The 13,875-nt window shown below is 50.1% G+C and overlaps 1 protein-coding gene across 1 annotated transcript in view; it reads right to left on the bottom strand.

Annotated features, from left to right (window-relative positions):
- Positions 1-13,875, bottom strand: part of LOC142584127 (uncharacterized) — a 285,878-nt gene that overhangs the window by 241,247 nt on the left and 30,756 nt on the right. The window lies entirely within an intron of this gene.

The following is a 13,875-nucleotide window of genomic DNA, read 5'->3' as shown; positions in this document are numbered from 1 at the left end:
TTGCTACGAGCTACAAGAAAGACGCCTCAGCTCGCAAGCAACGCTGTTCTTTTTCGGAACAAAGTTTTTTCGGCCAATGTCATGCAGCCACTGCTTCCTGCGCAAGCAGTCACGCTTTCCTTGTGGTATCATAAAAACGGCATAACTATCTTCAGGCTTCTTGCGGCAGTTATATGCACAACAGCCCGGCATAGCGCTAGCACATAGAGCACGAAATACAGCGTACAACGTTCGCTACGCCAAGCTAAAGCGCCGAGCAAGCCGTGCGCAGGAGGAAAATGGAGCGAACGAGAAAGAAAAACACGAGCAAAACTCAAGATCCGCGCGTTTCCAAGGGCAACGGCAGGGAGACCAATCGTCGTGCAGAAAAACGGGGACAAAACTGGTTGCCGCGGGGGAACGCGCGAGGGGCGAGGAGGAGGCGGCGAGGTCGCGCGGCGGCGGCAGAGTTCAAAGAGTGTCGCTACTTTCAAATTATCAAGGAATTTTAAGCCGGCGCTCCGCGCAGCGCAGCGCCGCTTCTGGGCTCCTGGTTAACTAACGCGCAGGCGCAATGGCAGCCAGAGGCGCGGCCTCATCCGTGTCGTCTACTAGAGCGCGCCAGCACCGCCGGGTTGCGCTCGCCTTGTGGTGAAGTTCGCATTCTCATCGGCGGCCGTGGTTGCTGTTCATACGCGGCAACTGCTTTCTTGCACTGTCCACAGAAATCGCTTGACAAACATTTTACGCCCTACTCTACGTTTGAAACACCATGCTATCAATTCGTCGAAAAAGCGGCACGGTGACTACTTTTTGCGTCTTTAGTAATGAGTCACCACTGAAGTGCTGCATGCTGTCTGATACTTGCCGAAATGTTGGCTCCAAAACCTACACACTCAGGCCGCCCTGCAGTCTCCAGCGTTTTTTCCCGACTAATTCGGCGCTGTTAAGCTATCAGGCGCCTTATCATGATTTTAAGCGCTTCATCATTTGCGTGATCAACTAAACGCGGAGTCATTAGGGGGATGAAGCTACCGTCTCGTTTTATCGCTGCGCAACAGCAAGGATTTTGTCTGTTCAACGAGACCTCATTTCTTTCTCGTGCCGCAAGTGGAGAAAGATGCCGAGAGTCTCGGACAAGGAAAGAGGGCGCATCATAGATTTATGTTTGAGGGAAAATTCCCAATGCGCAATCGCTTCGATGACAAATTGTCCTTTATTTACTGTAAATAGGATTATTCAGGCTTATAGAAATGGAGGACGAATCCAACACGCTCCTCGGCAGGCCCGCCGAAGAGTAACAACAGGAGAGGCAGACATGGCGATCGTGGCAGCTGCTGCAGACAAGCCCGCCACGTCTGTCCGGGAGCTGCAAGTAAACCTTGGGCTGAGCCGAGTTTCATCTACTACTATCAAGCGCCGCCTTTATGAGGCAGGTTTGAAGAGTCGCACTGCCGCGCGTAAGTCACTCCTGCGATCAGAGAACAAGGCAAAACGCCTCCAGTTTGCTGAAGGGCACGCAGATTGGTCAGTTGATGGATAGAAACGCGTCGTCGTAACCGACGAATCGACGTTCACCATGAGGTGGGACCACAGGTCACGGGTCTGGCGCCCGTCAACACGCGGTAAGCGTAGCTATGTTTTTAAGCATTTACGAGATAGAGTACTACAAAAAATAAATTGAACCGTTATTTTCAACCCCATTAGTGATTGCTGAAACAACTTCTCGATGATTGCTTATAACCATCGAGATTTACATTACATGTTTGTCGTAGGCGAATTTCCTGAGAACAGAGCGTAAGCATCTACCGCTAGCCCGTCCCAAGCAAGATGACGCGCCCGTGCGCAGTGCTAAAAATGGCAACGCCATGAGATAGCGTAGAACTAGAAAAATGAAATGTCACTCCATGTATAGCCGGAGGCACTTAACTCAGAACGGGAATTCTCGTTAAGAATGTGCGTGGGTTTCCTTATATGACACCTTGTGTAAAATATGGGGTTATTTTACCAAACCAATGGCGATTTATAAAATGTGACGGTTATGGCTACGCGGACGTTGCCATCCTTTACTTTGTGCTAGGGCGCAGCGAACACAAGATATACAGATAGAGGCCTTGGTTATACGACTAATTGTTCAAAATTTTCACTTTAATTATTCATTGTGCTGTATGTAATTATTACAGCTCTAAAGCTGTGTTTTCCTGGAACTAATGCAATTTCTAGGACTTTGTAAACGACAAGAGCTATTGAGAAGGTCACCATTGAATGTCCCTGATAACCGAGCATCCGGGCGTGTCACACGCTGAGCACCTAGTTTTGTAAGGGGGCAGTAGAAACGATGAAATCTATTGATGAATTTTTAAGACATGTCGCGCTTTGGGAAGTTATCTAACTTGTACAACTCTCAGATGAATAGGGTACTTAGGACTAAAACTGCATCTATGTGAAGGGGAATTAAAATAACGATAAACAAAATATTTTGCAGCATAATAATGACCGCTTCCTCGTAATCTTGTGCCCCCCGAGCCCAGCACACACAAATTGAAGGTAGGGTTTACGTGGAAATGAGTAGCATTCTTTACAAAGCTGTGAAGAAATAACTTACTACATATATGAGGCAACTTTGTTACCAGCTATGAACGAATGGAGGCACTCAATTTTGGTCACTTAATGCATGCTTGCATACCGGCAGATGATAGCACTCATGACAAAGGTAGCCAATGTCGCATTCGATTGAGCTTTTTAGGCATGCGCCTACTCTTCTTGGCATGGCTGCTTCGCGCTCCCTTTTCTTACTTTTCCCAGAACCTGACACATGGCGATTTCTTTAGGTGCTGGCATACTGGCGGTTGATTCTGGTGCAATATTGTTAAAAGCTGGCAAGCTGTGCCTTTCACGTGCTGTGCCAATGTCCGTGGCAGCAAGGGAAGGCTCGGACAATGAGGCCTTCGGGGACCTAACCTCGTCTGTTAGTGGCTAACGAGACAAGGCATCCGCATCCGAGTGTTTTCGGGCAGAACCGTAAGCACTCGGATGTCGTACTCCTGCAGTCGAAGGGCCCATCGAGCAAGACGACCGGATGGTTCTTTTAAGGACGACAGCCAGCACAGCGAATGGTGATCAGTTATCACGTCAAATGGGCGTCCATAGAGATACGGACGGAATTTGGTTATGACCCAAATGATAGCCAGGCATTCCTTTCCTGTTACCGAATAGTTTGATTCGGGTTTAGTGAGTGCACGACTGGGTAAGGCGACGACGTACTCTTCGAAGCCAGCCTTTCTCGGAGCGAGAACGGCACCGAGGCCGACGCCAGTGGCATCCGGATGTATTTCAGTTGGAGCGCTTGGCTCGAAATGGCGCAGGATCGGTGGTGACGTCAAGAGACGACGCAGCTTTGTGAATGCGGCATCTCAATCCGGTGACCAGGTCAAACGGTTGGGGTAACTACGAAGAAACTGTGTTAAGTGTGTTATGGTGGCGAAATTGCCGATGAAACGGCGGAAGTATGACGCTAACCCAATGAAGTTCCGCAGTTCATTCAAGGTCGTTGGTCGCAGAAACTGGGCAACAGCTTGTAGTTTCGCCGGATCAGGGAGTACACCTTCTTTCGACACGACATGGCTGAGGATGACCAGCAGCCGGGCAGTGAAGCGACGCCTCAAGTTATGCTGGAGGCCAGCATCGGCGATGCACTGGAGGACGCGTTCAAGTCGAAGTAGGTGGGAAGGAAAGTCCGGTGAAAAGATGACGATGTCGTCCAGATAACACAGGCATATCTGCCATTTGAGGCCGCGCAACATGTTGTCCATCATTCTTTCAAATATGGCAGGCGTATATATTATACAGGCCAAATGGCATCACGGTGAATTCAAATAAACCGTCAGGTGTGATGAAGGCAGTTCTTGGACGGTCTCACTCGGCCACTGGCCGAGTCATACCTGCCTGGGGTCAGCCAGTACCAGGATCGTAAGTCTAAAGATGAGAAGAATTCGGCGCCTTGGAGGCAGTCTAGCGCGTCGTCAATACGGCGCAGTGTATAAACGTCATTGTGGGTGATCTTATGAGTCGCCGGAAGTCCACGCAAAAGCGAATTGTGCCATCTTTTTTTTTTTTACCAACACTACAGGAGAAGCCCAGGGACTGTGCGAAGGTTGTATAACGCCGCGTTGTAGCATGTCTCCAACTTGCTCAGCGATGACGCTACGCTCCGTGGCGGACACACGATACGGCCTGTGGCGTAAAGGCGCACGGTTGCCGGTTTCAATATGATAGACAACAGTGGAAGTACGCCCTAAGCGAGATTGTTGTATGTCGAATGGAAGTGCGAAAGCGGTCAAGGAGATCGGCGACCTGGGCGTGCTGAGTTGGAGTGAGCTTGGGATCAATACACCGGGAAAATGGTGGGTCACACGGCGGCGGGGGAGGAGAAACATGAAGGGCCAGAGCGTCAACCGGAGGAGAAGCCCGGTCGTCAGGAACACCGTAAAGGAAGTTTGGTTTGATTTCGTCAACATAACCAAGACATTCATCGTGGAGCAGGCTAGCAGGTCAAGGAAACAGGTTCGATACATAAAGTGCGCTGGAACATTGACGAATCGCAAGAGGGGCAAAAGGAAGCAAGAAGAGATGACGGCGAGCAACAAGCTTAGACGGCGTGAAAATAACTATGGAGTCGGAAAACCCAACGCAGGAAACGGGTACAAGTGCGGCAGAGTATGCAGGAATCTCGGTGTCGGAGGTGACGAACACACGACCGGAAGCGTCATCATTATCTTCAAAAACGTTGAGGCCCAATGGCGACAGCGCGAGTTCAGGACGGGCACAATCTATAACGGCATGATGAGAGGAGAGAAAGTGCCATCCTAAAATCATGGCATGGGAGCAGCGAGGCAGAACGACGAACCCAACATGGTATAAAGTGACGCTTATAACAACACGCACGGTACACTTCCCTAAGGGTTCAATCGGCGCAGCGCTTGCTGTACGTAATGAAATGGTAGAATATGGCGTCGTGACTTTTCTAAGGTTAAGACGCAGCTGGTTCGAAATCACTAATATTGCTGCTCCGGTGTCTGCAAGCGCATGAATGGCCATGTCTTCTGCATAAACTTCAAGGACGTTCGCAGGAAATAAATGACGTCTTGAGGACGTAGTCCTCCATAAAGCAAGCAACAAAATCCCAATAAAGAAAGGCGTCAGGCAGGGAGATACGATATCTCCAATGCTATTCACAGCGTGTTTACAGGAGGTATTCAGAGACCTGAATTGGGAAGAATTGGGGACAAAAGTTAATGGAGAATACCTTAGTAACTTGCGATTCGCTGATGATATTGCCTTGCTTAGTAACTCCGAGGACCAAATGCAATGCATGCTCACTGACCTGGAGAGGCAAAGCAGAATATTGGGTCTAAAAATTAATCTGCAGAAAACTAAGGTAATGCTTAACAGTCTCGGAAGAGATCAGCAATTTACAATAGGCAGCGAGGCACTGGAAGTCGTAAGCGAATACATCTACTTAGGGCAGGTAGTGAGGGCGGATCCGGATCATGAGACGGAAATAATCAGAAGAATAAGAATGGGCTCGGGTGCGTTTGGCAGGCATTCTCAGATCATGAACAGCAGGATGCCATTATCCCTCAAGAGAAAAGTATATAATAGCTGTGTCTTACCAGTACTCACCTACGGGGCAGAAATCTGGAGGCTTACGAAAAGCGTTCTACTCAAATTGAGGACGACACAACGAGCTATGGAAAGAAGAATGATAGGTGTAACGTTAAGGGATAAGAAAAGAGCAGATTGGGTGAGGGAACAAATGCGAGTTAATGAGATCTTAGTTGAAATCAAGAGAAAGAAATGGGCATGAGCAGGACATTTAATGAGGAGGGAAGATAACCGATGGTCATTAAGGGTTACGGACTGGATCCCAAGGGAAGGGAAGCATAGCAGGGGGCGGCAGAAAGTTAGGTGGGCGGATGAGATTAAGAAGTGTGCAACCACGACATGGCCACAATTAGTACATGACCGGGGTTGTTGGAGAAGTATGGGAGAGGCCTTTGCCATGCAGTGGGCGTAACCAGGCTGATGATGATGATGAGGAGGAGGAGGAGTTTGTTCAGATCGCAGTTCTTGCCTGTGGAACTGTGGCCCTTAGATTTCCTCTCGGATAGCTTCAGGGCGACGGATAAGCGGCGACAGAGAACGCCGACGGGTAGACGGAGACCGACGGGTATTGAAGGTTCAGGAAGCAGAAGGCGAGGTTTCGGAGGGCTGAGCGGCAGAAGTGGAACGGGTCGGAGAGTCGAAACCGTTCGTTTGTGCCCTCGGAGAATCTGAAGGATACCATCCGCGCCAACGACAAAGCCGTGCTACATGCCCAGGTAGGCTGCACGAATAACAGATAGGCCGGTTGTCATGGGTGCGCCACGGATTGAGAACTGCGGGCGGAGACTAATGGAAATATTGGCGAGGTGGGCGGACGGGCTGCTGTGACGGCCAGTAGCTGCTTGGAGGTGCATATGTTGCAGCCGCTTGCGGAGATGAGGGAAAGGCGCTGGTAAGTCTGGGTTGAGTGACTGCAGACGGAGGCCTTGGATTAACGACAACGGCAGTGTACGTAAGTGGAAGGGGTGAAGGAGGCGGTTGATGGGCCAGTGGTACGGCGTTAGTGACTTGTTTTTGTACCACCTGACGGAGACCGGGAGACAAGGGCGACTCTCACGCTGGAGTGACTGGCACAAGAGAGTTGACGTGCCACTTCTTCTCGTACAGATTGCTTGATTTGATCTAACATTCCTGAACTGACATGAGTAGCACTGACGCCATCACTCAGAGCTGAAAGCGCGACGTCTGGAGCGAGAGCGCGGGGCGTAGAAAGCCGTTGCTTGCGCAGCACCTCATAGCTCTGGCAAAGCGTTATAAGGTCGTTGAGCGCCTGAGGATTCTTTGCCAAGAGCACTTGGAAGGCGTCATCTTCTATGCCTTGAAAGATGTTCTTGACCTTGTCATATTCGGTCATATCTGTGTTGATACGCCGGCAAATATCAACTACATCTTCAATGCAGCTCGTAAATGTTTCGTCCTTTTGTTGGGAACGACAGCGAAGCTGTTGTTCAGCCCGAAGTTTGCGCACAGCAGGGTGACCGAAGACTTCTTGAAGTGTCGTTCGGAATGCTGTCCACGTGAAAAAGTCAGCCTCATGGTTGCGGAACCAAAGATGGGCGACCCCGGATAGGTAGAATGGTACGCAACCAAGCTTGTCAGCTTCCGTCCATTTGTTGTGGGCAATCTACGTCATGATCGTCAGTGCCATAGAATATGGGAGGATCCCGTTGTCATGGCGCACCAGGACAGACTACCGGAGGCGGTACCTGGGGTGTAATCGGTAGGACTAGTTTCCTCAGGCATGGGAGATGTGACAGGGATCGTGCGGCTTCGGAGTTCCAGGCTGACAAAAGGTTCAGCACCTTCTATCGAATTTCGTGAAGCACTTTGAGCAGTAGGAGTTCGCGACTAGAATGATAGAGCAGCGACAGGTAATACAGCCGATCGAACACCGAAATAAGGTTTGTCTCCCTCGTCGTCGTTCTCTCTCTCAGCCACAGCCCCACTACTCCTTAGTTTACAGTACAATATATATATCGCAGAAGAGCGCTATAACGGGCCATGCCCTCCAGTGCCGTTTCCGGGAAACGCATCTCGTGTTGAGAGTCCGTGCCCAGCTCTAACGGTCGGTCCAAAATACCGGTGACTAATAAACACCTTTACATTCAGAGGGGGGGGGGGGGTTGTTTCTGCCTGCAACGTCAATTCTGGAACTTCGAGCCCGCACCCTACGCTCAACTACGCCTGATAAGGCATCCCAGCAAACGCCACCTCAGTTGGTACTGTGCTCTGGTGTGCCTCGCCACACGAACCCTGTCATTTTCAGTGGCGCGAACGACAGTCTATAGGAATTCGAAATCCCAAAGGTAACGCCGGATGAAGTAAAGAAAGCCTTGGGAGATATGCAAAGGAGGAAGGCAGCTGGGGAGGATCAGGTAACAGAAGATTTGTTGAAGGATGGTGGACAGATTGTTCTAGAGAAACTGGCCACCCTGTATACGCAATGCTTCATGACCTCGAGCGTCCCGGAATCTTGGAAGAACGCTAACATAATGCTAATCCATAAGAAAGGGGACGCCAAAGACTTGAAAAATTACAAACCGATCAGCTTACTGTCCGTTGCCTACAGACTATTTACTAAGGTAATCGCAAATAGAATCAGGAACACCTTAGACTTCTGTCAAGCAAAGGACCAGGCAGGATTCCGTAAAGGCTACTCAACAATAGATCATATTCACACTATCAATCAGGTGATAGAGAAATGTGCGGAATATAACCAACCCTTATATATAGCTTTCATTGATTACGAGAAAGCGTTTGATTCTGTCGAAATCTCAGCAGTCATGGAGGCATTACGGAATCAGGGTGTAGACGAGCCGTATGTAAAAATACTGAAAGATATGTATAGCGGCTCCACAGCCACCGTAGTCCTCCATAAAGCAAGCAACAAAATCCCAATAAAGAAAGGCGTCAGGCAGGTAGATACGATCTCTCCAATGCTATTCACAGCGTGTTTACAGGAGGTATTGGGGATAAGAATTGGGGATAAAAGGTAATGGAGAATACCTTAGTAACTTGCGATTCGCTGATGATATTGCCTTGCTTAGTAACTCAGGGGACCAATTGCAATACATGCTCACTGACCTGGAGAGGCAAAGCAGAAGAGTGGGTCTAAAAATTAATCTGCAGAAAACTAAAGTAATGTTTAACAGTCTCGGGAGAGAACAGCAAATTACTATAGGCAGTGAGGCACTGGATGTCGTAAGGGAATACGTCTACTTAGGGCAGGTAGTGACGGCGGATCCGGATCATGAGACAGAAATAATCAGAAGAATAAGAATGGGCTGGGGTGCGTTTGGCAGGCTTTCTCAGATCATAAACAGCAGGTTGCCATTATTCCTCAAGAGAAAAGTATATAATAGCTGTGTCTTACCAGTACTCACCTACGGGGCAGAAACCTGGAGGCTTACGAAAAGGGTTCTACTCAAATTGAGGACGACGCAACGAGCTATGAAAAGAAGAATGATAGGTGTAACGTTAAGGGATAAGAAAAGAGCAGATTGGGTGAGTGAACAAACGCGAGTTAATGACATCTTAGTTGAAATCAAGAAAAAGAAATGGGCATGGGCAGGACATGTAATGAGGAGGGAAGATAACCGATGGTCATTAAGGGTTACGTGCTGGATCCCAAGGGAAGGGAAGCGTAGCAGGGGGCGGCAGAAAGTTAGGTGGGCGGATGAGATTAAGAAGTTTGCAGGGACGGCATGGCCACAATTAGTACATCACCGGGGTTGTTGGAGAAGTATGGGAGAGGCCTTTGCCCTGCAGTGAGCGTAACGAGGCTGATGATGATGATGATGAACGACACCGACGTCGAGCACGGGCTGACAACATATTAAAGGGTAAGCGCCGACCACAAATGGGACGATCCCGCCAAACTGAGCAACAATCTCTTCTATCTCGCGGTTGTCGCCAGTCTCTGGTACAACAAGCAAAATACTTACTTTCCTACGTGGTCCTCGTTCAAGGCCTCTTTAGTGGCGGTGTTTGGTCACCCTGCAGTGCGCAAGCTGCGAGCGGAATCGCGTTTGCGAGAATGTGCACAGCAGCCGGGAGAATCATTTACCATCAACATTGAAGATGTACTAGATTTGTACATCAGAAATGTCTTTAAAATGTCGTAAATACGAAATGTTTTAAAAGGGATAGAGGGCGATGCTTTCAACATGCTACTTGCCAAGAATCCGCAGTTCGTGACAGATATCATCACTCTATGCCAAAGCTACTAGGCGCTACGCAGGCATCACTTTTTCACACTACGCCTTTCCTCACGTGACAACATCATTGCTGGTTTGGCTACCACCTTCGACAAGTCAGCGTTGCTCACTGAAATGAAAGCGTTAGTTCGGGCGGAAGTTGCACGCCAGTGCTCCTTGATATCCTTCGCTCAGCCGCATCCTCAACAGCCCACTTCGAATTTTATGCCTCCGCTCCGTTGCACGATCGAGCGGGAAATCGCGAGGTCTTGCCGGACCAGAGCTAACATCTTCTTGTGCCTGCACCACTAAGCTACGCTGAAATGACTGTGCCGCCCCAACAGGTCTCGGTGGTTGCACCACTTAGCTACGCTGAAGTCATCGCCAGGACCCAGCCACTGTCTTGAAGTATGACAATGACATTGGCAATAATGTTTACTTGCATCAGTACGTGACGCGAGGGGCATGCAGAAAAAGCTGCCACGTGGGCAGCTTGACGAAGCCGCAGGCCGCCGCATTGGCTTTTGCGCAGCGTTAGCCACCGCAAAGGTAGTACATCATTGTTTACAAATGCCATTTACACAAAAGTGAGCATGGCGAACCATGCGACGCAAATGAAAAAAAAAAATGTGCTCTAAAAAAGGGGCATAGTAACAACGCTCTAACAGATGTGCTCTAACAACGGGGCATGTCTTTCCGTTCTGCCGACTTCGCGCCCAGGCTCCGACTGCCGCCTCCCGTGCAGTCATGTCAGCAGCCGCCTCTTAAAACACGTCCTGTAACATGGATGGGACCTGCCCTGGCGAGCCCGTGGCGCACTCCCGACAACCGGCAAATATGCTTTGCGTGCGCCTACGCCGGCCACATCGCACGTTTTGTAATCGTGCGCAGCCGCTTAGCGCTGCACCACCCGTGGCAAGCTAGTCCAACCGTCCATATTACGGCCCCCCGTCGGCTATGTCGCCGACCTAGCGCCCGACGACAACTACCAGCCATTCATCTTGTCCACGTCGTCGCTCACTGTCGCTAATGCGACTTCGCCCCATTAACTGGGGACGAGCAAAACTCATCGTCGGAGTCCAAGAGGGAAGGGCTACGACATCGTCGAAACGTGAAAGTCCTCCTCGCAGTCCATCGCACGTAATCGAAGTGTTTGTTGACGGTGTTCGCGCACCTGCAGTCGTGGACACTGGAGCCGCCGCATATGTTATGAGCGCTTTTTGCCGCTTACTTTGGAATGCCACTACGCCCCTTTCCGGACTATCTCTTCGCACCGCCAGTCCTCAGCATATTCACCCCTTGGCGGCTTGCACTGCTCGTGTTGCCATTGCCGACGTTCTATACGCCGTAGAATTCATCATACTTTCCTTGTGCTCTCATTACGTTATCCTATGCTGAGGTTTTCTCTCGTGCCACAATGCCGTTAGCCATTGCGCACGGGTTCAATAGAACTCTCGCCACGGTTACATTTGCCGCTCATCGACAATTCTTCGCTTCCGGGGAAACTACTTGTCGAAGCTGACACCCACATTCCTCCGAACTCCTAAACGGTCCCCCCATGTCCTGCAGTGGAATCTCAGACGCTGTTCCACTACTGCCTCCATCTGACCGGTTTCTTACTCGGAAAGGTATACTGCTTCCTTTGGTCACGGTGGAAATCACACAGGGCTAGAGCACCATTTTAGTTTACAACCCGTTTCCATAGCCTGTCCTGCTGCTCCGAGGGGAATATCTTGGCAATGTAGAAGCGATCGAAGACGTTCAAGTTAGGGACTTGCCCAATCACAATACCTGTGCTAGTTCGAGTGCCCTTAGTGCTGTTGCTACATATGGCCTATCGCCCAGGGATGTGTTCGGTTCTTCTATGCCTATGCACGCTGACGAAGAAGATGTTTTAATCATCGTCGGAAGAAGACGATGTTCTGTTCTTCGCGCTCTGTCTACCATCTTGTCGGCTGCTATAATTATTGTAAATATTCTGTAAATACACGTCTGACTGTTTAACCCCGTAACATTTTTGGTGGAGGTTGCGGGATCATTATCAAGACGGATTTACGCAGCGGGCGCTCCTTGGCTGCATCTACAATGCCAGCTCCAGGCGAGGATGCTTCGGGCCCGTCGGCACCCATGCCCACTGTCATTCCAGCACAGCCCCACGACCCAAGAAACTTTTCTGGCATCGACGGCACTGATGTGGACGACTGGCTTCCTCTATATGAGCGGGTGAGCTCCAGCAACCCCTGGGACCAGACCATCATGCTCGCTAATTTGATATTTTACCTCGTGGGCACGGCACGCGTCTGGTTTCAGACCCGCGAGGAGTAACTTACCAGCTGGGACATTTGCAAACAGAAACTCACAGATTTCTTTGGCAAGCCTGTGGGACGTCAGCGCGCCGCCCAAAAAGACCTCGCTTCGCGTGTCTAGAGGTGCACTGAATCCTATCTCACGTACATCCAGGACGTGCTCGCTCTGTGCCGAAAAGTGGATCCGAAGATGCCCGAATCTGATAAGGTTGCACATGTCAATAAGGGCATAGCAGATGATGCCTTCCGCATCAGCAGATGAGGCTTATACCGGCCCCGCAGTCCCAGCTTTTGTGCCTTAACCTGGGTCGGATGCCAACTTTTTTATATCCTATCGATACTGACTCGCAACTGCCATTGAGGCAACGTCCGTATCGTGTACACCTTGCCGAACGTCGTGTAATCAACGAACAAGGCAACGGCATGCTTCGCCGTGAGGTGATACATCCTTCCAACAATCCATAGGCTATCATGTCGACCTACTTACGAAGAAAGATGGTTCTGTGCGATTTTGTGTGGACTACCACCACCTGAACAAGATCACTCGCAATGACATCTACCCTCTGCCGCGCATAGACGACGCGATTGAGAGTGTACAATGCGCACAATTCTTTTCATCTCTAGATTTTCACTCACGGTATTGGCAACTACCCATGGCAGACGCGCATCGGCCGCAGACAGCTTTTCTCACAACCGACGGCTTATACGAATTTAACCTAATGCCTTTTGGACTATGTAACGCGCCCTCAACCTTTGAGAGCATGATGGACGCTGTCTTGAGCGGCTTGAACGGGCACACGTGCTTGTGCTATCTTGACGACGTTGTTGCTTTTGCTCCTGACTTCACCAGGCACCTTCGACAGCTCCTGTCTGTTTCAATGTTTTTAACAAACGCAGAGCTACAGCTAAGCCTCAAGAAGTGCCGATGTGCTGCTCGGCAGCTGAGAATTCTAGGTTACGTCGTATCCAAGGATGGAATTCTCCCCGATACAGCCAAATTTCGGGCCGTCGCCGAATTTCCTAAGCCAGCGTCCGTCATATAATTTCGCAGGTGGTTTCATCGGTCTGTTTTCTTACTTCAGACGCTTCATTCGCAATTCCGCCTCCATCGCCTGTGACGAAGCTACTTAGAAGCAACGAGCCCCTCACTTCGTGGTCGTCCCAGTGCGACGAGGTGTTCACAAGGCTCCGTCGTTCGCTAACGTCTCCGCCAATTTCGTGCCATTACAATCCGACAGCCCCTACCTAGGTGCACACAGATGCCAGCGGTATTGGCCTCGGTGATGCTCTTGCCCAGCTCAAACAGGGGATTCCTGAATATGTCGTGGCTTATGGATGTCGTACGCTTACGAATGCTGAAACCTATTCCAATGTGACAGAAAAAGAACGCTTGGTCATCATGTGAGCTCTCGTCAAGTTGAGGCCTTATTTGCATGGCTGTCCATTTGATGTACTCACACACCACCATGCACTATGCTGGCTGTCATCCTTGAAAGATCTCTCAGGTCGTCTTGCCCGATGGGCACTTCGCCTACAGAACTAGGATATTCGCGTGCTGTGCCGCAGCGGACGCCAGCATTCTGACGCCGACTCCCTCTAGCACTGCCTTGCCTGACGACAATGTCTGCTGCTCACTATTCCACTTTACCGTTTCTTCGCTCGACCTTACAACCATCGTGTCTGAGCAGCACAAGGGCCATTGGATACGGTGCCCAGATTTATAGACTCTT

Source organism: Dermacentor variabilis, chromosome 6 (genome assembly GCF_050947875.1).
Source record: "Dermacentor variabilis isolate Ectoservices chromosome 6, ASM5094787v1, whole genome shotgun sequence".
NCBI classification, from domain to species: domain Eukaryota; kingdom Metazoa; phylum Arthropoda; class Arachnida; order Ixodida; family Ixodidae; genus Dermacentor; species Dermacentor variabilis.
Note: the sequence above shows the minus strand (reverse complement) of the source record. Positions and strands in the feature narration are given on the sequence as shown.